Source organism: Capsicum annuum, chromosome 11, assembly GCF_002878395.1.
Source record: "Capsicum annuum cultivar UCD-10X-F1 chromosome 11, UCD10Xv1.1, whole genome shotgun sequence".
Classification (NCBI taxonomy): Eukaryota; Viridiplantae; Streptophyta; class Magnoliopsida; order Solanales; family Solanaceae; genus Capsicum; species Capsicum annuum.
The window spans coordinates 210915836-210943308 of record NC_061121.1 but is presented as its reverse complement, the minus strand read 5'-3'; the positions used below and the strand labels follow the sequence as shown (position 1 = coordinate 210943308).

The window sequence follows — 27473 nt, the reverse complement described above, 5'->3', positions numbered from 1 at the left end:
TCACAATCTAATGTGAATAGACTAGACAAACAAGGTACCATCTTTTGTAGCTTGGATAGACTTGGATGTCCCAAACGTTTGTGAATAAGGTCGGGAGGATCTGTAGTGGAGCATGCTGTGAAGGAATTTAAAGAGGTAAGATGGTAACCCTACTGAACCTACTGAACCTCCCTTTGCTTAGTAACCCTCTTTTTTTTTTTTGGATAACCCTGGTGTCTGGGCTAGCTTGCACACCTCAACTAATTTCATGGAATATTTGCCACCTCGCACCAACAACAGATACCCACAGATAGGAAGATATCACCTAGTGTTTGTCTCTGTTGGGAATTGAACCTGAGATCTCACTGTGTTCAACCCAACTTCATTGAATCACTAGGCCACACTAAAGGTGGCAGCGGACTGGAGTAATTCTGGACCGGTCCGATTTCGGTCACGCTTTGGTACCGATGCGGATTGTGACATTTTTTCGGTAGTTTCAGTTCCAATTTATCGGTTTCGATCCAACGCTGGCACCGGAATTAACGTTTGATTTTTTCTTTTTTAAACTTAATATAAATATAATATAACTTGTTAAACTTCTTACAAATGTTATATTAACTTAAACTTAAAGATATATTTTTTAAGTTTAAAATATATTATAAAATATTATATTTATTAACTTAAACTTAAAGATATATTCTTTAAGTTAAAGTTTTAAACTTTTTATGATATACTAAACTTAAATTTATTAAAAAAAAGTTAATAAAAAAAATTATATTAATATATCTTTAAGTTAATTATATTTTAATAAAATATAAGTTATATAATATAAGTTAATTATATAATATAATTTAATTAAAAAAAAGGGTGAAGTTCGAATTATCCGGCCGGTTGCCGGTCTGGTTCGACCCAGTTCCACACCGGTAACCAACGGAGCGGTGCGGACCAGCCAAAATTTCCGGTAAAATACACCGGTAAGACTGTGCTGCTACCGGTACCGGTTCCTGTTAAACCAGTCCGGCGGTACCGATTTCGGTTCATCGCCAGGCTTAAGCCACACCCTTGGGTGCAGTAGCCCTTTCTTTTTCGCAGTCACTTCATTGTGGATTGCCTGACTTCTCTTTAATTGTTCTCCTAACCAGTCTAACCCTCTTATGGTTAAACCCCAATTTACCTGAAATTGCCAAGTCCTCTCTCAATAAGTAAAAGAAATACCCTGTCCAAATTGTCATTCCTTTGTTCAAGCTTCTTCCGCTCAATCTAAGCAATAGCAAAGCCATGCAACCCCTATTTAGAGAATATGATGAGAATTTGATGTATCCAAGCTCATTTTAAAAAAAACATACGCTTTGTATTTATTTGAATTTGTGGTTTGGGGGCTATTGTAACAAAGCCTTGCCAAATTGCAGAAACCATTTTAAGATATTTTCAAATTCGGCCAATTATATGTGGATTCTTACATTATAGTCTTGTCCTTCAACTAGAGTACAATATCTTTTTGCATCAAAAAGAGAGTCCAGTCAGTGACGGTGCCAACTTGTAATGAGAATCTTCTTCCATAAAGCAAGTTGTCGTTTTATGGTCCCATAAATCTTTGGAAAAAAAGAAATTTGAGTGGTCAGTTTGCATCTAAGGCCTGTAGCTAATAATTTAGCGAGTTAGAAGACATGCTGAAGTCTCTTTCTTAAACCTTTCTCCCAGAAGTATAGTTGTTAGATATTGATTAATTAATTTTTTATGTCAGATTTTGACACGGGAAGGTGGAACAAGTTAGCCTGAATATCAATTTTTTTTATCAGATTTGTATGAAAGCACTACACTGGAGAAATAGTCCTCTAATCATGTCACAGTGTGGTTCAAAATGATCCCCAATTAACATAAGCCAGATGATTGCGCGTGTTGGTCAGCAGTCCGTTGGCGGCCGTCGTGCTCCTGATGGATTCATAGATCGAAGTCTTCCTCATTTTCCCTTCAAATCAAAATTTCCAAGTGTGAGTAGTTCATGCTACACTTTTATCTTTTTGTTATGCTCTGGATAGTTAGTCATTTTCTCTTCTGACAAGAGCTCAAGGTCTTTCCTCATACGCCTACCTGTATCAGTAGTAGGTGGGATTGCTGAGAGCATCCTCCTATTCCTGTCCTAACTGGGCTAATCTTCTTTACTTTCTTCTTTTTATTAATTTTCTCAATCCAATTAATTTAGCTGCATCAATGTATTGCCACCATACAGATACAGGTATGATGGTTCCTTTTCTAATTTTTTAGTAATGCATTTTCATCTTTAGTTTTTCCAGTGGATCATATGTTACAGTAGTTTCTCATTCACATCGATGGCTGTACTTGTACTATTAAATGATTGCCTATATGCCATAGGTGAGATATGCATTTAGCAGATAATGGTAGTGACCAGAAAGGGAGCCTTGGAGTAACTGGTGAAGTTGCTGTCATGTGACCAGAAGGTCACGGGTTCAAGCCTAGGAAACAGCCTCTTGCAAAAATGTAAAGTAAGGCTGCGTACAATAGACCCTTGTGGTCAGGCCCATCCTCGGAACCTGCGCATAGCGGGAGCTTTAGTGCACCGGGCTGCCTTTTTTTTTTTTTTAAAAGATAGTGGTAGTGACCATTTGTCTGTCTATTTCCAATGTGATTTCTCACCTGCCCACCCGTTTACTGTCTAAATTACAACAACAACAACAACAAATCCAATATATTTCCACTTAGTGGGTCTGGGGAGGGTAGAATATACGCAGTCCATACCACTACCTCTAAAGAAGTAGAGGCTGTTTCCGATAGAACCCCGGCTCAAGACACAGGACAATAAACAAAAACATCCAAAGCATGAAACATGATAAAACTAACATAGATACGACATCCACAAAAATAAAGTACATTACCAAACAAAAGACACCAAAGCCCACCTAACTACTGACTACAATTCAACCACCCACTTTATCCCTCTATACTAGTGTTTTTCCTCCAAACCTTCCTATTCAGGGTCATGTCCTCAGTGAACTGTAACTGGTCCATGTCACGTCTAATCACTTCTCTCCAGTATTTCTTAAGTCTACCCCTACCCCACTTGAAACCATCTAGCGCCAGCCTCTCACATCTATGAACTGGGGCATCCGTGCCCCTCCTCATCACATGACCAAACCATCTCAACCTCACTTCCCGCATTTTATCCTCCATCGATACCACTCCCACCTTCTCCCGAATAATCTTATTCCTAACCCTGTCTGCCCTTGTAAGACCACACATCCAACGCAACATCCTCATTTCCACCACCTTCAACTTTTGGATATGAAAATTCTTAACTAGCCAACACTCCGCTCCATACAATATGGCCGGCCGAACTGTAACTCTGTAGAATTTGCCTTTAAGCTTGGGAGACACCTTCTTATCACATAAAATTCCCGAAGCGAGCCTTCATTTCATCCAACCTGCCCCAATACGGTGAGAGACATCCTCATCTATCTCTCTATTCCCCTGGATCGTAGACCCAAGATACTTAAAACTATCCCTCTTGCAGACTGCTTGAGATTCCGACTTCACTACCATCTCCTCCTCTTGCCTCGAGTCACTAAACTTGCACTCCAAATACTCCGTCTTGGTCCTACTCAAACTGAAACCTTTAGACTCCAGGGTTTGCCTCCAAACCTCCAGCTTATCATTAACACCTTGGCGCGACTCATTAATCAAAACTACATCATCCGCAAAAAGCATACACCAAGGCACCTCGTCTTGTATACTCCGCGTCAACACACCCATCACCACTGCAAATAAAAACGGACTAAGAGTTGATCCCTGGTGCAACCCTGTCAAGACTGGGAAATGCTCAAAATCTCCTCCCACCGTCCTTACTCAAGTCTTCGCCCCCTCATATATATCCTTAATCGCTCTGATGTACGTCACAGGGACCCCCCTCGCCTCCAAGCATCTCCAAAGAACCTCCCTAGGGACCTTGTCATACACCTTTTTCAAGTCAATAAACACCACGTGAAGATCCCTCTTCCTCTCTCTATACTGCTCTACCAGTCTCCGCACTAGGTGAATTACTTCAGTTGTCGAGCAACCAGACATAAATTCAAATTGATTCTCCGAAATAGACACAATCTTCATCAACCTCCGCTCCACCACCCTCTCCCAAATCTTCATCGTGTGACTCAACAACTTAATACTATCTAAATTGTTGTGGAGATATTGTTTTCAAGTTAATACCTTGTGGAAAGATGTCATTATAGAGAAATATGATGTGGGGCATCATTGGAGTACAATGGTAGAAACTACTCCATATAGAATTGGATTATGGAAAAGCTCCAGATCCTGTTGGTCTGGAATGTATAAAACATTGGTTTCAAATTTGTTAATGGTAGGAACATCTTTCTGGGAAAACCAACTGGATTATGTCACTGTCCATTGAAACAATTCCCTGATCTTTGTGCTCTAGGAGCGATACAGGCGTTGCAAGCTGCTAACAGAGAGTAAATAGTTGGGGAATTCAATATAGTAGGAATTAAGTGATTGGAAATTAGAAGAGCTGCGAATTTTATGTTATCTTGGAAACTTCCCCGAAACTCTCCAGTTCTGAAGACACCGTAACACGGAAACCATTTGCCACAGTGCTTTTTTTACTGTCAACTAATGTCACATGTTTATGAGTTCTAGCCAACAAAATTAGCAATGACCATAAAGAAGATTGTAAGCCGAAAGTTGTGTAAAAAGTTGCATGTTTCACATGGTTAGCGACAAAGGAGTCATGCCAAACACAAGAACTTGCAGAAGAGGGGTGTTCACTTATGAGCTAGGTGTTATTTGTGTGGAGAAAGGCATAAACTATGAGCCTTTTGAATATGCACCGCAGATGACTATTTAGCTGGTGCATTTATTCATAAAGATGGTGGGACTTCAATTGGTGACGCTTAACACTCCCTATGATCTCCTAAGCTGCAGAAGCAGGCCAGGCATGACTAAATGTCAAGCAAATGGTGACCATGCCCACTTGTATATGGCGGACAATTTGGAAAGAGAAACTCTAGATATTTTGAGGATAGTCAAGTTCCATCCAAATGATAATCAAAAGAATTGTATTTAGTTATTTTATTTCGTTGTAAAGAAGGATATTTAAATGACGTTGAATCAGTAATAAGGTCTTATAGAATTCATTTTCGGATTTTTTTCTTATAAGTTTTGCTTTTGTCTTTATAATTGTCAAGAAAAAGTAATAAGGTCTTATAGATGCCCTACAAGAATGAGACAGGGATACCTCTTCAATTTTTGGAATCTGGCTACTGATTTACATACCTTTGCTGCACTTCAGATATTATAACTTTAATTTATAGCCCTTAACATTTTTATAAATGAGTACTTTCAAATTGTTTGTTACAGGTCAAAAGACTATTTTTATAAATGAGTACTTTCAAATTGTTTGTTACAGTTCAAAAGACTAAAGTTTCATTTCTTTATTTCCGTCAAAATTTTGTGGGATTAAAAGAACATTATGTCTACTATTCCAACCTCTTGCACCCTAACCAAACTAAAATCTTAGTTTGATTCTGTTTTGTGTAAGTTCATTTTATCCTTTTAAAATAGTTCATTTATTCATCAGTTGCAGTTATTTCCTTTTTCAAGGAAGAGAGCTTAAAGTAACTGTTGCAGTTTTTATCCACTCAACTTTATGCATGTATATACACTCGTGGAGTGCTGAGTACAGTTTGGTTTTTGATCCAGGCTAAAGGGTTTGTAGCTCATTCCTTTTTTGACGGTTTGTCAGCAACTGAGTTCTTTTTTCACACAATGGGAGGAAGAGAAGGCCATGTTGATACAGCGGTACGGATATCCTTCTGTGACTTATTTGTTGGTGGTATTATTTGTTTCTCATTGGAACATAATATATGTTTACCTGAATTCTTCATTTGTCTGCCCTGACTTCTATCCAACGGATATGATATGAGTGTGGATACTTCGGGTAGGTTCTCCTGGAGACACCAAAAATTGACAAGAAGACAGCACATACCCGTATCGGATGCTTAACACAACCGTATCAAATATGCATGAAACATAGGATTCCATAGATTCATGCTGATGTCTTCCTTCGAAATTTTAGGCTAAAATTTTGTCAGTGTTGGATGTTCATCTTGATTGCTACAGGTCAAAACTGCTGATACCGGATACATGTCTCGTCGACTTATGAAAGCTTTAGAGGACCTTGCTGTTTATTATGACAGCACTGTACGAAATGCTAGCTCATGTATAGTTCAGTTCATGTATGGTGATGATGGCATGAATCCTTCACAGATGGAAGAGAAAAAAGGATGTCCTCTGAACTTTAGCAGATTATTTATGAAAGTTAAGGTATGAACTTCATTTTAAATAGAACTATCAAAAAAATTCAATTTCAATAGAATTTTCAACAGTTTTTGGTGAAGGTTAGAAAATTTTGATATTAATATCTATTTACAGGCAACATGTCCTCCTAGAGGTGAGAAGAGTTTGTCTTACTCAGAAATCTGTGAGAGAGTCAACGAAAGGCTCTCATATCATGATTTGAGTCCTTAAGGGGGATGCTTGGAGACATTTCGTGCTTCGCTGTCAGATTTTTTGATCAAAGATTTAGCTGAAACTTTGAAAAAATTACGAGAAGCCCTATTATTGGGTGAAGAGAAGTATGCAGGGTATGATCTTGAGTATCTTGAAAACATTGCATTAAACATATCTGGTATTACTAAGAAGCAACTGCAGGTAATTCAGAAGTTCCTTGTTGCTTGTTCAGAGGAGTTTTGGTTAATTGCTTGCTCCATCTATAAGTGGTTTACTAATACAACAATTACATAACTTGATTTGTCTTTCCTTCATCTTTTTAATTGGTTATCCATTAAGATATGAAGTTTTGTTATAATGTGTCGTCATTGAGGATGATGCAGATTAGTTATTCAGAAGTGACTTACTATTTTGATGAGAGTTTAATATGACATGTTTTCTATTACTGCTAGATTGTAAATTCTTATTGGTACTATATCACTTGATAGATGTTTTTCGATTGACAAAATAGAAATATAAGTACATAGCACCCAAAGGTGTGGCCTAGTGGTCAATAAAGTGGGTTGAGCACTATGAGGTCTCAGGTTCTATTCCCAACAAAGACAAACACTAGGTGATCTCTTCCCATCTGTTCTAACTTGATGGACAGAGTTAATTGGCACTTGATGCTGTTGTGAGGTGGCATGTATCCCGTGGATTACTTGAGGTGCGTGCAAGCTTACCCGGACACCTTGGTTATAAAAAAACAAAAGTAAATAACGAGGACAAGCAAGATTTAAATCTTTGTTGCTCCTTAGTGGAAACTTCATATAGTTTGATATAAGCATTATATGTGGCAGGGTTTGCTTTGCTAAGTGGATTCAGTGAATTTTTATTTGCACCCCACTCTACTAATTCAAATATTGAATATATAGATTCAGAATCTATTCCAAAAGTTTTATGTGCTCATGTATGATGAAAAATTGTAGTATGTGCAATGGAGTATAAAAGTTCTTCTACACATTTAAAATATAGTTGTAAAGGAGATACAGTTTTTGACTATTGAGAAGAGAATTGCATAGCACCAAATGAGACAGAGAGTAATTTATTGTCAGTCAAAAGTTAGCAAACTAATTGTTTGATGATATGTGATGCTAACCAATTAGATTTATTTGTTCTCTGTCTCAGAAAATGATCCTTTTTTTTGAATGAATTTGTGTTTTAATTTCAAATTAGAAAAGATGTAAGTTCTGCAAAGAAAAAAAAAAATCAAAGTTCAAAATTTAATAGGTAAAAGAATATGAATTGCATGCAAGGTGTGGCCTAGAGGTCAATGAGTTAGGTTGAGAATGTGAGGTTTCTGGTTCAAATTCCAGCTAGGCATAATACTACTCCCTCCATCCCATTTTATGTGGCACACTTTCCTTTTAGTCCGTCCCAAAAAGAATGTCACCTTACTATAATTAGAAAAAAAAATAACTTTAAAATTTCCCTTTTAGCCTTAATGAAATGATTTACATGCACACAATATTCGAGGATTATCTTGAGACGCGTGTTTCAAAAGTCTTCCTTTTTTTCTTAAGCGCCATGCCAAGTCAAAGGATGCCACATAAAATGGGACAGGGGGAGTATGTGATTTGTTCCTGTCTGTTCAAGCCTTTATTGGACAGAGTTGCCTAGTACTTGTGTATTAATGGGAGGTAGCAAGTACCCCGTGGAATATGAATATGAATTCTTCAAATTTGAAAGTCATATACAATAACCTGTTTTGTTTAAGTGTCAAATATTTAGGTAGGTCCAAAAATAGAAAGAGCGTCGTGTAAGTTTGAGCAAAGGGATCATTTCCTTGACTTTGATGTGTCACATTTGCTTCAAACTGTCTTACATTGCACCTCTTCCATCAGTGTTTTAATTCCTAGCTCCCTCCATGTAATAACACGAGACTGTTTTCCTATATTAACTGTTGTGCTAATCAGAGTGATTTAAATTGGAAACACGGGAATTCTGTGTTATCCCCTATATTTTGACTTAATAAAACTACAGTATGTAAAATTGACATGAACTCAGTGTCTGGTACAAGAACTACTAGCAGTTCTTCATTGAGGAAATAATTTCAATGGAAATAAGAAAAATAGGGAAAAAGAAACTAGAGATAATTTTTGCTACTTATATTAAAAGAAAAAGGTAGTTTAATTTTCTCCAGACCATACAGTTACTAATAACATTGTGCACAAGTGTGGGTTTTAATTTTCCTTGCTTGTTTGTAGGTGTTCCTCGACACATGCATCTCTCAATATCACCTGAAAAGACTAGAATCTGGTACTGCAATGGGTGCAATTGGAGCTCAAAGTATTGGGGAACCTGGGACACAGATGACACTGAAAACCTTTCACTTTGCTGGAGTTGCAAGCATGAGTATTCTTTGTTTATTAGGAGCTTAAGTATGCATCATCAAAATGGTTTTTGACTAGTCTAGCCGACTTTGTATCATCTTATCCTGTTTCTTTAACTCTTTGGTAGATGTTACACTTGGAGTTCCTCAAATAAAAGAAATTATCAATGCAGCAAAAAAGATCACTACTCCTATTATTACTGCAAAACTTCTGTCTGCTGCTAACTTAACCGGTGCAAGGATGATTAAAGCCCGTATTGAAAAAACTCTTTTGGGGCAGGTCAGTTGCTTCTATTTATGAAATATTTTTGGGCTCACTGCCTAGGTTGACACCTCAACTTATCCCGTTTTCCCCAACTTCCCTTTTCTCCATTTAAGCACTTGTACTTTGTAAAAAACATCTTTCAAACACCTCTGAATGGTATAAATACGACTGTTATCTGCTGCCCCAACCACCATTCCCTCAGCGACCTTATCTCCTTCACACCTTCTCCATCTCGTCCACCAATTTTAGACTGTTATCTGCTGCCCCGACCACCATTCCCCCAGCCGCCTTATCTCTTCCACACCTTCTCTATCTCGTTCACTCGTTTTATTACTGCCAGCGCCCTTAAGCCAGGAATTGCACCTTTATTGTGCCTTCACCTCTTGCTTACTCACCTCTTGCACATTGCCTTATCACCACTTGCCACCACCAAGCATATTGCCTCCACCTCCTCCTCTCTTCACCTCCAATCTGTCTACAGTGCTCCTTGAACAATTCCACTGCCGTCCTTCATTAAAGAGAATCCAGGTGCAACAATAGGATGAGATTTTGTTCCTTTTCTCTCTCGTGCAATTATCCATATTCTGGTAATTTGTGGAGAGAATCTTGATCTGTGGAAGGAACAGGACTACTAAAGAAGATGTTAACTCATGCGACAGTTTCAAGATTCTCCTTAGCTTCTCTAGCATTGCTGGTTGCCTACTATAGGATTACTTGTTCTGGAGAAACTTTTTAGTTCATGAAAAGCTACTTGTAATATGTAAAATATTGTTCATTGATAAAGAAATGGTCCATGGGTCTTAACTCATCCTCAAACGCTATCTCAAGAGGTGAAGATTGTCCAAATTATATTAAAGAGATCACCCATCCCTTGAAAGGAACTGTAAAGATATGACACCTGGACCTAACTCAATCCCAAAAGCTAGCTCATGAGGGGAGGATTTCTCAAGTGACCGTCAGTCCATTACGCAACCAATGTGGGACTTTTACCCACTTCACCACCCCTCTTCATGCCCTGGGCCCAATTGGCGCGTGGACCGGGAGACAAACGGGGATGAACCTGGCTCTGATACCTTGTAAAGATATGGCACCTGGGCCTAACTCAACCCAAAAGCTAGCTAATAAGGGGAGGATTGCCCAACTCCATATAAGGAGACCAAGTACCCATCCTTCTTCCGATGTGGGACTCTTAACAATGTTGAAGTGGGTGAAAGTCCGCATTGGTTGGGGAATGGACTGGCGGTCACTTGAGAAATCCTCCCCTCATGAGCTAGCTTTTGGGGTTAAGTTAGGCCCAGGTGTCATATCTTTACATGGTATTAGAGCCAGGCCCATCCTAAATCTTTGTTTACTGATGTTGGCCCCCATATTATATTGTCCATGCTTCAGTTAACGAGGCAAGGCATGGGCGTGCACAGGAGTGTTAAGTATCCCACATTGGAAAAGAGATAGGGTAATTGGTCTCCTTATATGGACTGGGGCAATCCTCCCCTCATGAGCTAACTTTTGAGGTTGAGTTAGGCCCAAGATTGGTCTCCTTATGGACTTCCCCTCATGAGCTAGCTTTTGAGGTTGAGTTAGGCCCAAGATCCATTTCTTACATGGTATCAGAGCCAGGCCCATCCAAATTCTTTGTTCACCGATGTTGGGCCCCCATATTATATTGTTCACACTTCAGTTAACGAGATCTGGGCGTGCGGGGGAGTGCTAAGTATCCCACATCGGAAAAGGGATGGGTAATTGGTCTCCTTATGTGGACTTGGGCAATCCTCCCCTCGTGTTCTAGCTTTTGAGGTTGAGTTAGGTCCAAGATTCATTCCTTATATGGTATCAGAGTCAGGCCCATCCAAATTTTTTGTTCACCGATGTTGGGCTCCCATATTATATTGCTCTCACTTTAGTTAACGAGGTCTGGACATGCGGGTGAGTGCTAAGAGTCCACATCGGAAGAAAGATGGGTACTTGGTCTTCTTATATGGACTTGGGCAATCCTCCTCTCATGAACTAGCTTTTGGGGTTAAGTTAGGCTCAGGTGCCATATCTTTACAGGAACGATGGGATTCCTTGAACTGTTCAGAGGGATATATTATGATTCCTGCCATTTCTTCTTTCATTCAAATTCCCTGATAAATTTGCAAAGCTCTCATAAAGCCATTGAACAAAGTTCGTTTTGAATAGAACATTTATTTTCTATGCAGATGGCTAAGAGTGTAAAGATTGTTATTTCACTTGATATGGAGACAATTCAGGTGTCACAGCTCTGTATTGATCATAGTGTAAAGCAATCAGTTTTGCAGACGTCAAAATTAAAATTGAATGAACATGTAAGCTAAGTTGTGTTTCTGTTTCTGCTGCTTATCAATCAATGACATCTTGTTGAGTGAAATTCCTTTTTGCTGCAGCAAGTAAAAGTTTTGAATCCCAGGAAGCTAGAAGTTTTTCCTCACGCTGATAAAGCTAAACTGCAGTTTGAACTGCACCGGCTGAAAAATAAGCTGCCTTCTGTTGTTGTGAAGGTATGACAATCATCAAGGTTGAATTAAAATTAAATTAAATCTGTGGATTTTCAGATGACTATTGATTAATCTGTTTTAGCTGAACTACTCTGTTGATTTATATTTGTAAATCTTCTTGGGATGGCAGGGTATTACTATGGTTCAAAGGGCCGTGGTGAACAAAGAACAACAAAAAGATCGTAAAAATGATGTCAAAGGAGAAACATATGAGTTTCTTGTTGAAGGGTAAGTTTGTACACCTTCCAAATTCTACATCATTAGGATGTGCTCAGTATGGTGTATCAAGCCTTTAACTTTCTACAATATTCTTGTGACTAGATGCATTACCCTCAGGCCAAAAATGGTCCCCATACCAATTTGATTTTCTTAAATTATTTATAGCTCTATTTTTCAACAGAATAGTTATTTATAACTGCAACATTAGATATTCGTCTAATCTTGTATGCATCAAATAAATTGGAATTCATTAGCAAACAATCTATTTAACTAATCAATGGCTACAAACACACATTAAATCCTCTAAAGGTGTTTTGTTTCTTATTTTTACTCTTTGTAACCTACAAATGCATCCTATGTGTGCTTTTAATGATTTTAGATATAAGTTCAGTAGGGGAATTTTAGTAGCTTAGTTGATTAGTTACCTGAACTCCCACCTTGTTGGTGAGGGTTTGATTCCCCACATTGTAATCCCCTCCCTTATCCCCAATTTTTTCTTTTAAAAAGGACATAAACTCAATATCACAAAAATATGTCAAACTAATTGAAAATATTAAAATGCAATTAGGATGTAAAATATACGAAAGAGGACAATACGAGCTGTATTTTATGTCTATGCTAACATAAGGCTGTCGGCTGGTACGATTACTTGGTCTCTACCATGATTCTTAGGCTTTGATACCATATTGAAGGGTGTCACCTACCTCATCTAAAAATTTAATGTTATGATTCTCTTGTAAAAAGTTCCATATTGGTTTAATGGGGGGTTCATGTGGGGCTTATATAATTTTGGTTTCTCCCACCTTAATAGATAGTTTTTAGGGTGTGGTTCTCCTTGGGTTGTATCAATGGTATTAGAGTCATCCATCACCCTCCGTGCCCACCGTGCCATGGAGGCACCTGGGCGTCTGATTCGAAAAAGGTACCTGGGAAAGAGCACCTACCCAAGTAGAGTGAAAGCTACCCAGAGTGGAGCCATCGAGGACTGCGGATGCGGAACGTGGTAGTTTGTTATGGTCCTATTGCAAAAAACCCTAAATCGGTTAATGAGCTGATGTGGGACTTATATAACCTTGGACTCTCCCATCTAAATAGCTAGCTTTTAGGTGTGGCTCTCCCCTGGTTGATTCATCTAAGTTTTTAAAATGGGGAAGAAGTTTAGAATATTTAGTTATCTGTTTAGGTCTGTAAATTTCGATAATCAAGTAAGGAACAACTTTGAAATTTATCTTTTTAATCAGAACGCAAGGTATTAATGGAACAATTTCTTGAGAAACCTGACAATTAATGGAACAATTGTAAACACAAGGACATGATTTGGATCTTTTAAGACCAGTTTGTTGTATCATTTTAAAAAATTAAAAGGATTCTAAAAACATGCAGAAAATCTGTATTTTATTGTCTCATGAGGGTTAATTGGAAGACTATTGGCTCATCTAGTCAAAATGAAATTGTCAAAATAATGCTGGCTGATCTAGTTTTGGATTATGTGAAGAAATGTACAAGAGAATTACAGTCCTACTTTATTGTGTCAGTTGAATTACTGTGAAGAAATGTACAAGAAAATTACAGTCTTACTCTATTGTGTCGGTTGAATTTTCAGCAACTTAGGCTTTTGGTTTCTTCTCTGTGATATCATGCTCCAAGCCGTTATTGCTATGAAATAGAAATTTTACATGATTCCTGCTCTATCCTTAGCAGAACCGGTCTCTTGGCCGTAATGGGCACCGAAGGAAGTGATGGACGTAATACAAAGAACAATGATATAATGGAGGTGAAGCAAACTCTCGGCATAGAAGCAGCGAGGGTCTCTATAATTGATGAGATTAATTATACCATGTCAAGTCATGGAATGACAATAGACCTGCGGCACATGATGCTTCTTGCAGATCTGATGACATATAAGGTACTTCTCCTAGAATTTTTTTCATCATCCAAAAACATGTTGGATGCCTTTAATACCAAAGTATTGAGCTTAATCGACATTTCGTTGTTATTATCATAGGGTGATGTCCTGGGAATAACCAGACACGGTGTTCAGAAAATGAAAGATAGTGTACTGATGTTAGCTTCATTTGAGAAGACAACCGACCACCTGTTTAATGCATCTGTAAATGGAAAGGATGATAAGATTGAAGGAGTAAGCGAATGTATCATCATGGGCATACCAATGCAGATTGTCACTGGGATGTTTAAACTTCGCCAATGGTATCTGTTTGACTCTTAGCATGAAATTTTGTTCTTGAGCCTTTATAATATCCTCCCTATGCATCATAATTATTTGAATAAGCTAACATATTGGAAGCTATAAAGGAGAAAACTGATTAGTGTATGGAGCTTTTAAGGTCTTATTGCTAGATCAGTAAAACAGTATTTTGAGGAATGGTTTCTTTTTATTAGAACAATCAAATAGTGGCATATCCTTGCGTCCGGCTGATGCAGGACAAAAAGGAAGATGGGATAATCTGGAGAAAATTAGATTAGGAAAATGAGAGAAGAATAGGACGGGAACACAGAGATATCATCAAAAATTAATCGTCAAGTCATCTGTTAGTATTGGTACCAAAAATGTACATTTAATTCATCTGTACAGGTACAAATATATAGTAGAGAAAAGCAAACAAACTATCAATCATATCCTTTGATTCTAGGTGATCTGAGAATCAAGGGATGATTTTATTTGATCTAATTTCCTAAACTATTTAGTAGTATATTAGATCTAATTTTATCAGATCGAGGATTGCCTCGGGAGTGTTATGTGATAGGAAGGTACCCCTTAAGCTTAAAGGAAAATTCTACAGAGTGGCAATCCGTCCGGCCATGCTGTATGGAGCTGAATGTTGGCCAGTCAAGAACTCCCATATCCAAAGATTGAAGGTGGCGGAAATGAGGATGTTGGATGTGTGGTCTCACTATGGGGGATAGAGTCAGGAATGAGATTATCCGAAAGAAGGTGGGAGTGGCTTTGGTGGAGGACAAGATGAGAGAAAATAGGTTGAGATGGTTTGGGCATGTGATGAGGAGGAGCACAGATGTCCCTGTTCGGAGGTGTGAGAGACTAGCTTTGGATGGCTTCAGGAGGGGTAGAGGTAGGCCAAAGAAATACTGGAGGAAGGTGATTAGGCATGACATAGAACAACTGCAGCTTACTGAGGACATGACCCTAGACAGGAAGGTGTGGAGGTCGCAGATTAAGGTTGAAGGCTAGTGTGAGTGTGTGGGTTGTGGCTAGGTGTTAGGAGAGTGTGGGGGTGGTAGTCTTCTTAGGTCTGTGAGTGTATTGTTTACTACAAGGAGAGTATCTATTTTCCTATTTCTTATTTCGTATTGCTTGTACTTATTTTGTATTCCTTGATATTTATTGTTATTTTTTTATCGCTTATTTCTGTTGTGTTATACATCCTGTTTCGAGTTGCATTACGAACTTGCTATACTATTCTCTCTCTTGAGCTGGGGGTCTATCAGAAACAGCCTCTCTACTTCTTCGAAGGTAGCGGTATGGACTGCGTACATTTCACCCTCCCCAGACCTCACTGTGTGGGAATATACTGGGTTGTTGATGTTGTTGTTGTTGTAATTTAGATCCTACAAAATCAGACTCTATCCTAGTTAGATATTCACAAATCAACACTCCCCCTTAAGTTGGCATGTATATATCTGTCATGCCTAACTTGCTTACAAGAATATCAAATTTTGGTTTAGCCATGCCTTTTGTGAAAATATCCGCAATTTGTTGACTTGTTGGGACGAAGGCCATGCATACACTTCCTTCTTCACTCTTCTGTTTTATGAAGTGTCTATCCACTTCAATATGCTTTGTCCTTATCATGTTAAAGATGATTGTGACCGATACTTGTGGCAGCCTTGTTGCCACAGTACAACTTCATTGGTAGAGTAAACGGGCTTTTCAGTTCTTCCATCATCTTCTTGAGCCAAATCATTTCACATATCCCATGAGCCATAGACCGGTATTTAGCTTCAGCAATGCTACGGGCTACAACATTCTTCTATTTTACTCCTCCAAGTCACAAGATTTCCCCATATGAATGTACAATATCTAGACGTAGACCTTCTGTTAATAGTAGAACCTACCCAATTTGCATAATCTGCATTTGTAAAGCGTTCAGTGCCCCTATGTCGACTCTTTCAGAAAAATAATCCTTTTAGCTAGTGAATTTTCTAGATATCTTAGAATCCTGTAGACCGCTTCTTAGTGCTTTTCCTATGGAGAGTGCATAAATTGACTAACTAAGCTTACAACAAAAGCTATATTAGCTCGAGTGTGTGACAAGTAGATCAACTTCCCTACTAGTCTCTGACACTGTATTTGGTCAATTGAATTTTCTTTGTTTTCGAATTTTATATTAGGAACAATAGGTGTTTCAGTTGGACAAGTTCAAGGGTTAGAGTGTGCCTGATTCATATGCAGTTTCCTCTCTGAAAGATGCCCAATCAAGAAGGATGTGCCACCATGCCCGATGGGCAAGATCTATATGAGCAATATGGCCAATGGCAATCATTCGCAAATTTCTCAATACTTACAACCATAAAGACACGTCTTTTTATTTTTATAGGTAAGACGCACCTATTACTAGGATAGTTTTTCATCATTGTATTTTTTTATTTTTTCCAGTACATACTTCCTTTGTGACACCATAATGCCTTCTTTTGATCTCGCTACTTCTATGCCAAGAAAATATTTCAACTGACCTAAATCTTTGATCTCGAACTCCAAGGCCAACTGTTCTTTTAAATTCTTCATAGACAAGTCATCTCCTGTAAGTTTGATATCATCGACGTACACAATCAGGATAGTCGTCTTTCCCTCAAGAAAATGTCAAAGAACATGGTATGATCTGTCTTGTCTTTTTACAAACTGCCTAAACCTCTCAAACCAAGCTCTTGGAGATTGTTTGAGCCCGTAGAGAGATTTCTTTAGCTTGCGCACTCTACTTCCATACCTTTCTTCGAGTTTTCCATTCAAGAATGCATTCTTCACATGAAGTTGTTGAAGGGGTCAATCAAGGTTGGCAACGAAGGTTAGAAGAACCTTGATTGAATTCAACTTAACAATTAGAGCGAATGTCTCAAGATAGTCAAGACCTATCAATCCCGTAGGTCTGAGTGAACCCCTTTGCTACCAAACATGCCTTATACCACTCTACGAACCCATCTGATCAAATTTTGATGGTGAATACCATGCAACCCATTGTTTTCTTTCCACGGGGTAGTTCCACCATTTTCCAAGTTTCATTTCTGGCAAGAGCATTCATCTCCTCTAGAACTGCCTTCTTCCACTCGGGAACATTTAAAGCATCCTGCACCATTTCTTGGTATCATAATTGAGAAAGAAAATTGAGAAAGAAGAGCTATATAGGAATGACATAATTTTCTATATGACACAGAGTTTGACGTGGGGATAGTGACTTTTCGTACCCCTTTACATTTGGCAGTTAGTAGGTCAAGGTTTAAAGAAACAAGGGGTATATCAGAATTAGATTTTAGAGAATTACCTTGTATATCAGTGAGATCTTGCGGGGCGGAAACTTATGTAAACCTGTAATTCTTTTGTTTGTTCTCTGTCTTTGTCATTAATTGTATCATGAAAAGGCTCTATCGTCTCGATTTCCTTGTTTTCACTATTTGAGTTAGGATCTCTTACTTTATCTAGGTTGTTATCATCAAAAGTACTATATCCCGTATCTATCATAAAACTTGGATCCTTTTGTTTCTGATGTGAGATCACGAGGATCCTTATCATCCCGCGAATGTTCACTATGTTTATCCTTTTTGAAGATCTAAAAAATAATTGAGATTCAAAACAGGTGACATCCATTGTGATAATAACCTTCCTAGTATTTGGGTCATGACACTTGTATCCCTTTTGTCTAGGGGCATAGCCAACAAAAACATATTTTTTAGCACGTGGATCAAGTTTATTCCTTGGAAGTGAAAAAATTGCCTAGCGGTCATTAAAACACTTTCTGCCATTATCACTCTGAAATATTTGAATCTTCTAATGATATTGTGTCTCAACCATAACATAAAAAGCCTCGAATATATGTGTTACTTCCTCTTTGTCTTTCAGTAGGTACACCCAAGTTAGTCATGATCATTTATGAAACTCACAAACCATCTTTTACCATTTACAGTTGCAATCCTAGAAGGTCTCCAAACATCACTATGGATTAACTTAAAGGGTTGTGGCATGGTATTTTTGGGAAGAAAAAAATGAATGTATGTGTTTAGCCATTTCACAAAATTCACACTTGAAAGAGATGTACTTTTATTCTCAAACAACTGAGGTAATAAGAGTTTCAAATAATGAAAACTAGGATGACCAAGTCTATAGTGCCATAACATGATTTTATTATCAACTAGAACAGAGTTCAAACAAGTTGAACTGTTAGAAAATAGAGACCTTTAGACTCTCTACCATTGCCAATTCTCCTCCTCGAGACCTTGTCCTAAATATACATGAAATAGAGTCAAAAAAAGCACGACAATTGAGGTTTTAGACAATTTTGAAACATGAAGGACATCAAAAAGAGTCAAAAAAGATGTTAGCTTGACTGTCCCTTTTCATGAAATTGCTGAGAAGGAACCATCAACAATTTTGACTTTTTTATTTCCTGTTGAAGGAGTGTAAGTTGAGAAAAGACGGGAATTTCATGTCATGTGATCATTGGCCCCTGAATCTATGATCCAAGAACTTATACCACTTAAATCTGTACTAAAAAAAATCGATGGTACATTACCTGTTTTGGAAAAAGAACAAGTGGGAGTAGAAAGACCATGTTTATTGATTTGGAGAAGTCTGTGCAGTAGCTCTAATTTCTCCTTGGTGAATGATGATAGTTTTGGAGAAGATTGCAGCCTTGGTTCTTCTCTGGTATACTGAAAGGTTTGTCTGCCATGGTTGTATGCACCTTTTTTATTCCAGCTAGGTGATTTTCCATGGACATTCCAGCAAGTCTCACGATTGTGCCCGTGTGTTTTGGAAAAATCATACCATAACTTCATTGTTGTTTCGGTCGAAACTTTGTTAACAGAATTCTCAGCTTCTATTGAGCCTGTTGGGTAATGCAACCCAGAAAATTTGTTTTATTCGTAAGTAACAAGAATAAAGTTGCTCTGATACCATGTTAGTTTTGGGACCAAAAATATACATTTTATTCATCTATAGAGGTTCAAATATATAGTCTAGAAAAGCAAACAAACTAGCAATCATATCCCTTGATTCTAGGTGATCTAGGAATCAAGGAATGATTTTATTTGATCTAATTTCCTAAACTATTTAGTAATATATCAGATCTGATTTTATCAGATCAATTTAGATCCTATAAAATCAGATCCTATCACGGGGTCCGGGGAAGGGTCCGACCACAAGGATTTATTGTACTCAGCCTCACCTTACATTTCTGCAAGGGGTTGTTTCCAAGGCTTGAACCCATGACCTCCTAGTCACATGGCAACAACCTTTTCCGAGTTAATAAAACAAGATGAATAAATAAAGCCTTATCTGTCGGATAGAGAGTTCAAAACAAGTAAAAACTCTTAAGACTATTATCAGGGGCTGATCCATGATTTGAAGGTTGTGGGTGCTCACGGTACTGAAGTTCCATATCAAAGGCAAAGCTCCAAACCACCACTTTTGTCTACGGGTGCTTAACAATACATCATAACTGATTTTATTGTATTTTTTATATAAAATATAAAAATTTTACCGGGGTCAGTGGGTGCTCAAGCACCCGGTAAACACCATGTGCATCCACCCCTGACTATTACGACTTCGTACCTTTGTAAAATATAAAAGACTACCTCAAACTAATCGATAAGATCTTATCTCAAGCTAAAAGATAACATCTCTAACTAACATATGAAGAAATAGAGTGTAGGAGTTGGTCGATTTGGCCCTCATTATAAGGCTGGCTACGGAACCGGAAAATTCCGTTCCGGTCCGCCAACTTCGGTTCCGCTAGGTTTCTGGTTCTGGTAAGCAACGGTTCCGGTTGGGTCCGGTATACCGGTACCCAATGGTCCGGATAACGTTACCGGTGCGGAGCGTCGAAAAAATCCGATATTTCCGGTACCGGTTGACCGGATTCCGGTCCGGCGAACGCGTTAATTTCTGTTTTTTTTTTTTTTTTTTTAAATTGGGATTTGGTTGGCAACGGCTCTTTTGTCCGTTGATTTCTAGCCGTTGCCCCCCCTCCTCCCAATTACCCCATCCCTCCTCAATTACCCCACACCACCCCTTAAAATTTTCATTATAAATATTCTTCTTTTCAATTCTTTTTTCACACAAATATTATCAATTCTTACACTCTCTCTTAGTATCACATTCGCCCTAAATATTTATAATTGTTATATTAGTTGGAGTTGAAGATTCAATTATTATATTAGTTGGAGTTGAAGATTTTTTGAAGATATTATAACCTTCAATTATCATCTTTTAATTCCGACATTTGGTATACATCTGCTTTTACGCAGACGTTCGGTATAATCGTTCCAACTTTAAGCTCTTTTTATTTTCGTTAATATCTATATTTTTATTTTTTAGTATCTACATTTGTTACTTACATTAATTTTGTAATTTATAATATTTGTATTGCTTGTGTTAATATTTTAATTTAAATTATGGATTTCGGAAAAAATAGTAGTGGTAAAAAAACAAGCTTTGGTAAGGTTTTTCGTAGAAATAAAAAAAGTAAGGCTAGTACTAGTTCATTACACCCTACAGTTTTCTTTATCACAATCTAATGGTTTCGATGTTGGTATCGGTATGGAATTAGATAATGAGACCCTAAGTAGGCGTTATAATAATTTTGAGGAAGACTTACCGGAGGAAGATGATATAGAAGAATAAGAGTTAGGTGATACCCCTACCCCTTACTAGTTCGGTTATGGAGTTACCGAAACACGGTGAAGAACTTCCCCCTTTACCGGAATTCACTAGGGCCAAAGGTACTGAACGTACTAAAAGGTCTTTAGTTTGAAAATTTATGGAGCATGATAGGGTAAAAGGTATTGCTACTTGCTATAAATGCAAGAATATTTTTAAACATTTGACCGGGGGAAAAAATGGTGGGACAGGGTTTCTAACTACGCATTTAATGAGATGTAATAAAGAATTTATTCGTCTAAAAGATGAGGTTAAGGCAAAAAAAGATGGTACAACATTTGTACATGAATCTGTAGGAGGTAATATGGTTCAAACGCGTTTAGACATATTTAACCCGGCTGAAGCAAGTTCATCATCGACATATAGTGAAGATGTAGATAGAGAAGAACTAGCGAAAATGGTTGCTGTTATGGGTTTGTCTTTTAGTTTTCCTTCGCATTCCGGTTTTATTCATTATATTCAATGAGTATATAATCCCTCTTTTAAAGGTTTTTCACGAAATACAATTAAAAATGATATTTTTAAATTTCAAGCTGAACATTGTCATTTTCTTCGTTGCTTATTTTATAAATTTGATGGTAAAATATCTATTACTTCTGATATGGGTACTAGTGTTGTCGGTAATGATTATTTTACTCTCACGGCTTATTGGATTGATCACGATTGGAACATGCAAAAAAGAATTATTACTTATAAATATGTTGACGGGTCTAAAACCGGTATGTATGTAGTTAGTACAATAGCGGAGAGCATGAAATATTTTAGATTTATTGGTAAACCTATGACATGCACATTAGATAATGCTTGTAATAATTTGAAAGTTATTAACGAGTTAAAAACTAGATTATGTTTAATGAATGAAGATCATTTTCATGTTAGATGTTCTGCACATATTTTAAATTTGATAGTACATGATGGTATTCATTTGTTTGGAAATGGTTGTCTTAAAGTGGGAATTGCTTGTTGTTATATGTTTAAAAATAAAAGAAAGGGTGTAATGGATGATTTTAAACTTAAATGTAAAACAATGTGACCTTCCATATAGAAAAGTTCCAAAAGAAATTCCTACTAGATGGAATTCTTTGTTTCAAATGTTTGAAGTTGCTGTTATATATCGTAAACCTATACAATTAGTTTATAGTTCTTATAATGAGGATGTTAATTTAATGCTAGATGAAGATGATTGGACTGAAAGAACTTTGTAAATTTTTGAAAACTTTTTATCAAGCTACGAACACAGTATCTGCTCAATATACTCCAACTATTTCTTCTGTTTTAGTAACTATTACTGCTATTTCTAAAGTACTTGCTGAATATAAAAAAAATATGTCCTAACAAAGAGGCAATTGAAGCTATGATTGAAAAATTTTAAAAATATTATTTTCCTATTCCACAAATTCTTTTAGCAACTAATTTATTAAACCATTTTATAAAGAACATGGTACAATGATATTTGTTAGAAAATTATACAACAATTTAGAAATTGGACGTCATGAAAAACTATCAGTTGAAACTTGTTGTGCTATCATAGTATCTACAGCTAGGAGTTTATATAACTTGTATCAAGTTATGGAACAAAATATTGGGCCGATCGAACCTCCTACTTCTAGACGTAGATATGATGATTTAGATGACGAGATGGGCAAAGAACTTGGTCTTCAATGTAGGAGTAATGGTTTTGATTCGTATCTTTCGCAGGATCGGAAAAATATTAGAGATGAAACTGGAAAACAACAACTTTTATTGTGGTGGAAGACCGTATCAGACAATTTCTAAAACTTTCAAGGATGGTTCGAGATTTGCTATCAACTCAAGCTTCTTCAGTTGCTTCAGAGCAAGCTTTCAACGCAGGAAGATTTATAATAAGAGATTATCGGTATTCGTTAGCAAGGGATAGTTTGGAGATTTTGGTATTATTTAGAGATTGGATCAATGCTGAACGAAGAAATTTTGGGCTCCCCAAATTACCGCCCCATATTGAAGACAAAATAGATGAAATTTTTGAGGAAAATAGTGATGATGGCATGGAAGCAATGGAGGAACAAGGAAATAGACCAATTTCGGAATATTTATCGGCCGAAGAAATAGAAAAGTTACGCCAAAAAAATTATAGACAATTTAGATATTAATAAGATTCTACAATAGAGATCTAATTCAAACAGAACTCTTCCTAGAAGGTGGCTGCGTAGATTAAATTTTCATTTAATATCTTTGTAATAAATGTACAACGTACGAAATTTGAATAAATATAACGGTTATTCGCCTAATTTTGTTTTAAAGTTTGTCTTTTGTTTGTTGTAATAATTTTGTTTGTTAGCAAATTTTTTAACTTCTTAAACTTATTAAAAATATTATATTAACTTAAACTTATATTTTTTATGTTAAAATTTTAAACTTTTTAAGATATATTAATAAATTATATAAGTTATTATATATATAAAACTTATATATTAATGCCATTAAGTTAAGATATAGATAATTTAAATTAAAATTGTAAAACAAAAACTGTATTACTGTACACTATGTCATCTCTTCCGGTAATTCTGGTGTCGCTCCGGTCCACACCGGTAGCAAGCGGACCGGTCCGAACAACGAAAAAATTCCGGTAAGACCGGTTCCGGTAACACCGGTTCCGGCAGCAAAAACGGTAAGGAAGTTCCGGTACCGGTTCCGGTATCGGTTAAACCGGTCCGGCGTTCTGGTTCCGGTCCGTTGCCAGCCCTACCTCATTATGACCATATGGAGAAAGAAAACCTGTTGTTTAAAGGGGTCAAAGCAGTTCAAGGATTATCTCTAATATTTTAACCTTTTGGAGCACCTAATGGATGTCGATAGATAATTGTTGCTCTTTGTGGTGGATCATATTTCGCCTGGATATTATACTTTTTGGAATATAACATACATATTGTGGTTTAATCAATATTTTTAAAATGTTTCCTTCAATTTTAGACCCATAAGTCATACCAAGCCACTGACAGCGATACAAGAATGTTAAGAGAAACAGGTCATGTAGAATAGGAGGTTTCAGATACGTAGAAAGGGATATATCTGTGATTATGCATTTATGCGAGCATATACCAGTTCACCAGTTAAATGGAAAATATCGTGAAATGTTATCTGAATGATAGGTTATTCATGTGAGGTCTACATCTTGTATTTTATCAAATTTTCTTTTATCACGAGTACATGTTTTGTGTATTGGAGAAGTCCTTGGCGTACTTTGTCAACTTATGCTAAGTGATTATTTGTACAATTACTAACAAAAGGGGACAAAGGTTTGTAAGCTAAGAAGTTATCTGCTATTCCAATTACCTACAGTTATTCTGGTAGCTTGTAAATCCTTGCTGTATTAAAGTGCACTTTCTAGGTGTGGTGAAAACTCTATAATTCAATGAAACCCAAACTTCTGCATAGGAGGATAATACATAGATTAATCTGGTTACATCTATCCTCAAAATAATCATATTTTATCCTTTCATTCCTGTCTTTTTTCGTCATTCTTGTGAATGTCTTTTTAGTTTGATGTGCTTCTTACCTACCACGATAACTAATTCCTTATTTCCTGGTGTTGTGTTCTGCTTTCTTTGTGCCAGTGTTGAGCAGGTCGAGCTGAATTATCAATCAGAACCGATGATATCCTAGGACTTCTAAATGAATTTTCTAGTTCTGCAAATTTTTTTAATTTGTCAGTGTCTCAATGGCATCTGAGAGACATTGCTGGATTCTGGTGGAAGGATAATATCAGAGGTAAAGACGAATTTAATATGAGGAGAATAAACACTCTTTTGTGGCATGATATTTCGATGCAGATGCTTGTTTTCTGCTCTCCTTGCTATTGTGCATCAAAATTTCTTCTTTTAGTTCCCAATCTGGTTACTGTTCGTCCAAATTTTAGTTTCAGCTTTAATGGAACTTTATCCATTTCTCTCCGTTGTGCTTATTGTTTTCCTTCTAGTTTTAATGGGGTACCCACCCTATTTGACTTGGGGGAGGAAGGAATTGTTGAAGTCGAAGCATTATCAGAATTGAATGGAATAGTAATTAAGAACAACCTTTCTTGATTTAGCCCTCCTTAACTTTTTCGTCTTTGGGACCGATTTTACAGGTAGTCAACTTGCAATATTCTTAGTGTGGCGTGATTTGCAGATCCTAGCAGTGTCCATTCAACACCAGCTGAATAGGACTCTCTGAAATAGACAAGGTTTACCAGCACCTGAAAGACTGATTGCACCAAACCTTATAATGTAAAGTTACTTTGGCCCTTGTGAAGGTGAAATATTGTCGTCAGCAGCCAGCCTCTAGCGTGTGGTAACATATCATTGTGTTGCTATTCAGATTTTGTTGGTAGTTTTCATGATTCATTCATTTACAAATTCTTGGGGCATATTGATACCTCATATTGGGCATTGCAGGGAACTGCAGAATGATGTTGAACTTATCCAACCATTTTTTGTGGAAAGAGTAGTGGAGAGTGTTCGAAGTGAATATATCAGTTTCAAGAAGTGTATATATCGATATCCATATTAATGTGACCCTTCTTACACGGTGATAGTGCTTTTGACATAAAGTTCTAATTTCCTAGTTTACGCATGGTATCTGTGGGATTGATAGTTTTTTGCCATCTTTATCACCATATAATATCAAAAAGATCTTCATATATCAGAAAAGCTAATAAAGCCATTTTATACAAATGTAGATAAAAAATAGGAAAAAGATGGTGACGTTTCTTGGAGTCATGCAAGATAAAGATAACCTATGATACAATAAATATTAAATTAGGGGTGGGCATTTGGTACTTTGGTTTGGGTTCGATTTTTTTATTTTGATTTTTTCTGTTTTCGGTTATGAAATTAGGTGTACCGAGAACCAAACCTAATTAGTTTGGTTCGGTTTATGTAAATTTTTTTTCGGTTCTATTCGGTTTAATAATTTCGGTTTTTCGATTTTGGATCTATTTAATAGGCTAAATTATATTTGTAAATCGAACTGGTTTAACTTTCTTACATTAAAGAAAAATCAATATAAACTTGTAAAGTCTTCTAGGTGACAAATGAGAATAATCACCTCCAATGCAAAAATCAGATGGAGGACTATATATTAACTTTTGGTTGCAAAAATCAATGCAAAAAGTAACTTTCGATTTCGATTGCTGAATGTATTTGGATTTTGGGGCTTTGGACTGTATGCAGTAGTGGGTTGTAGCTAAAGCCTAAATAGGTAATGGGCTTGGATATTATAAATAATATATATATATCTATAATATATTAAAAGTGTGAAGCTGGAAAAGTGATTTGAACTTTTTGTCCTTCATTAAAAGACTCTTTTTTAGATAAAATTATTTTTTCACTATTTTCTTTAATTTATTATTTAACTATTTTTATTATATTAACTACACTCCTAAAATATATAGGACTCCTAAAATATATGAAAGGAGAATCAATTAATATTTTCTTTTGTACTGAGCAATTAGAAAAATAGTCCTAAAATAAGATAGAAAAATACTCCTAAAATAACTAGAAAAATACTCCTAAAATAACTCTATCAACGAAATACTTCTAGAAATATTAAGATGCACGTTAAACTAGAGAAGAAACTAGTTTACTTATTAAAAAAATTATGATTGATGTTCATCTAACTTGATTCGGTTGACTTCTTCACTATTTTTGTCAACATAATAGAATTCAACGTTTGTGTATGTATGTATATATATATATCTTCTTTGTTTTCATTCAAGTCATTCGTTAGTGCCAAAATTTTCGCTCAGACAAGAATTATTTTCATCAAAACTGAAGTTTTGTGGTCACGATTGTATTATTTTATTGTAATTTATAGGCCATAGATGAATTTAAAGGTGGTAGATGAATGTCGATCCGCTTTGAAAATTTTTTTTAGGTCGGAAAGGTAAAGTTTAGTTGTATTATTTTGATATCTCTATTGTCCTATTATTTTGTTATAGTTTACAGGTGGTAGATGAGTGGCAAACGACTTTGAGAAATTTTTAATTATATTGTTTTGATGTCCCTATCAAAGTATTATTTCGTTGCAGTTTACAGGTGGTAGATGAATGTTGATCGGCTTTGAAATTTTTTTTGGTAAAAAGTTAGGTTAATTAAATAAAATTTTCAAAACATGTTGAATTTAATTACTGTATTCATCTTTATTATTTAAACAAATATCCTGTTTAGTATAACGTTTGAACTCAATAAAGTGAGGTACACGCACGAGGCGCGTACACCTAAACTAGTATATATATATATATATATATAATAATTAAAAAATATATATGAAAAATTTTGGTTTATTTCAATTTAAATCGAAAATCGAATTATGTCAACCTATAAATTGAAAATCAAATCGAAATATCAAATTTATAAAAAAATAAATCAAATCCGAATCGAAAAACTGAAATAATTCGGTTGATTTGGTATTTCGATTTTTAGGTATTTATGGCAACCCTACATTAAATCATATGCAACTATTTTTCACGGGAGTGTATTCTTTTGAACAATTAAAAGATACCACCTTTTTAAAAGAGTTGCTTTGAGCTGGGTGGATCCTTAAACAATGACGAAAATAAAGAGGATTTTAGTGTGGTTGAGACCCACTAATTGTTGTTCACATTTTCAAGAGAATGTTACAAATCTTCAAAGTGAACGTGATTTAAACATGTATTTTACAATTTCA

General features: G+C 36.4%; 1 pseudogene; it reads left to right on the top strand.

Annotated features, from left to right (window-relative positions):
* Positions 1-831: 831 nt before the first annotated feature.
* Positions 832-23068, top strand: LOC107847641 (annotated as a pseudogene).
* The last annotated feature ends 4405 nt before the right edge of the window (positions 23069-27473 follow it).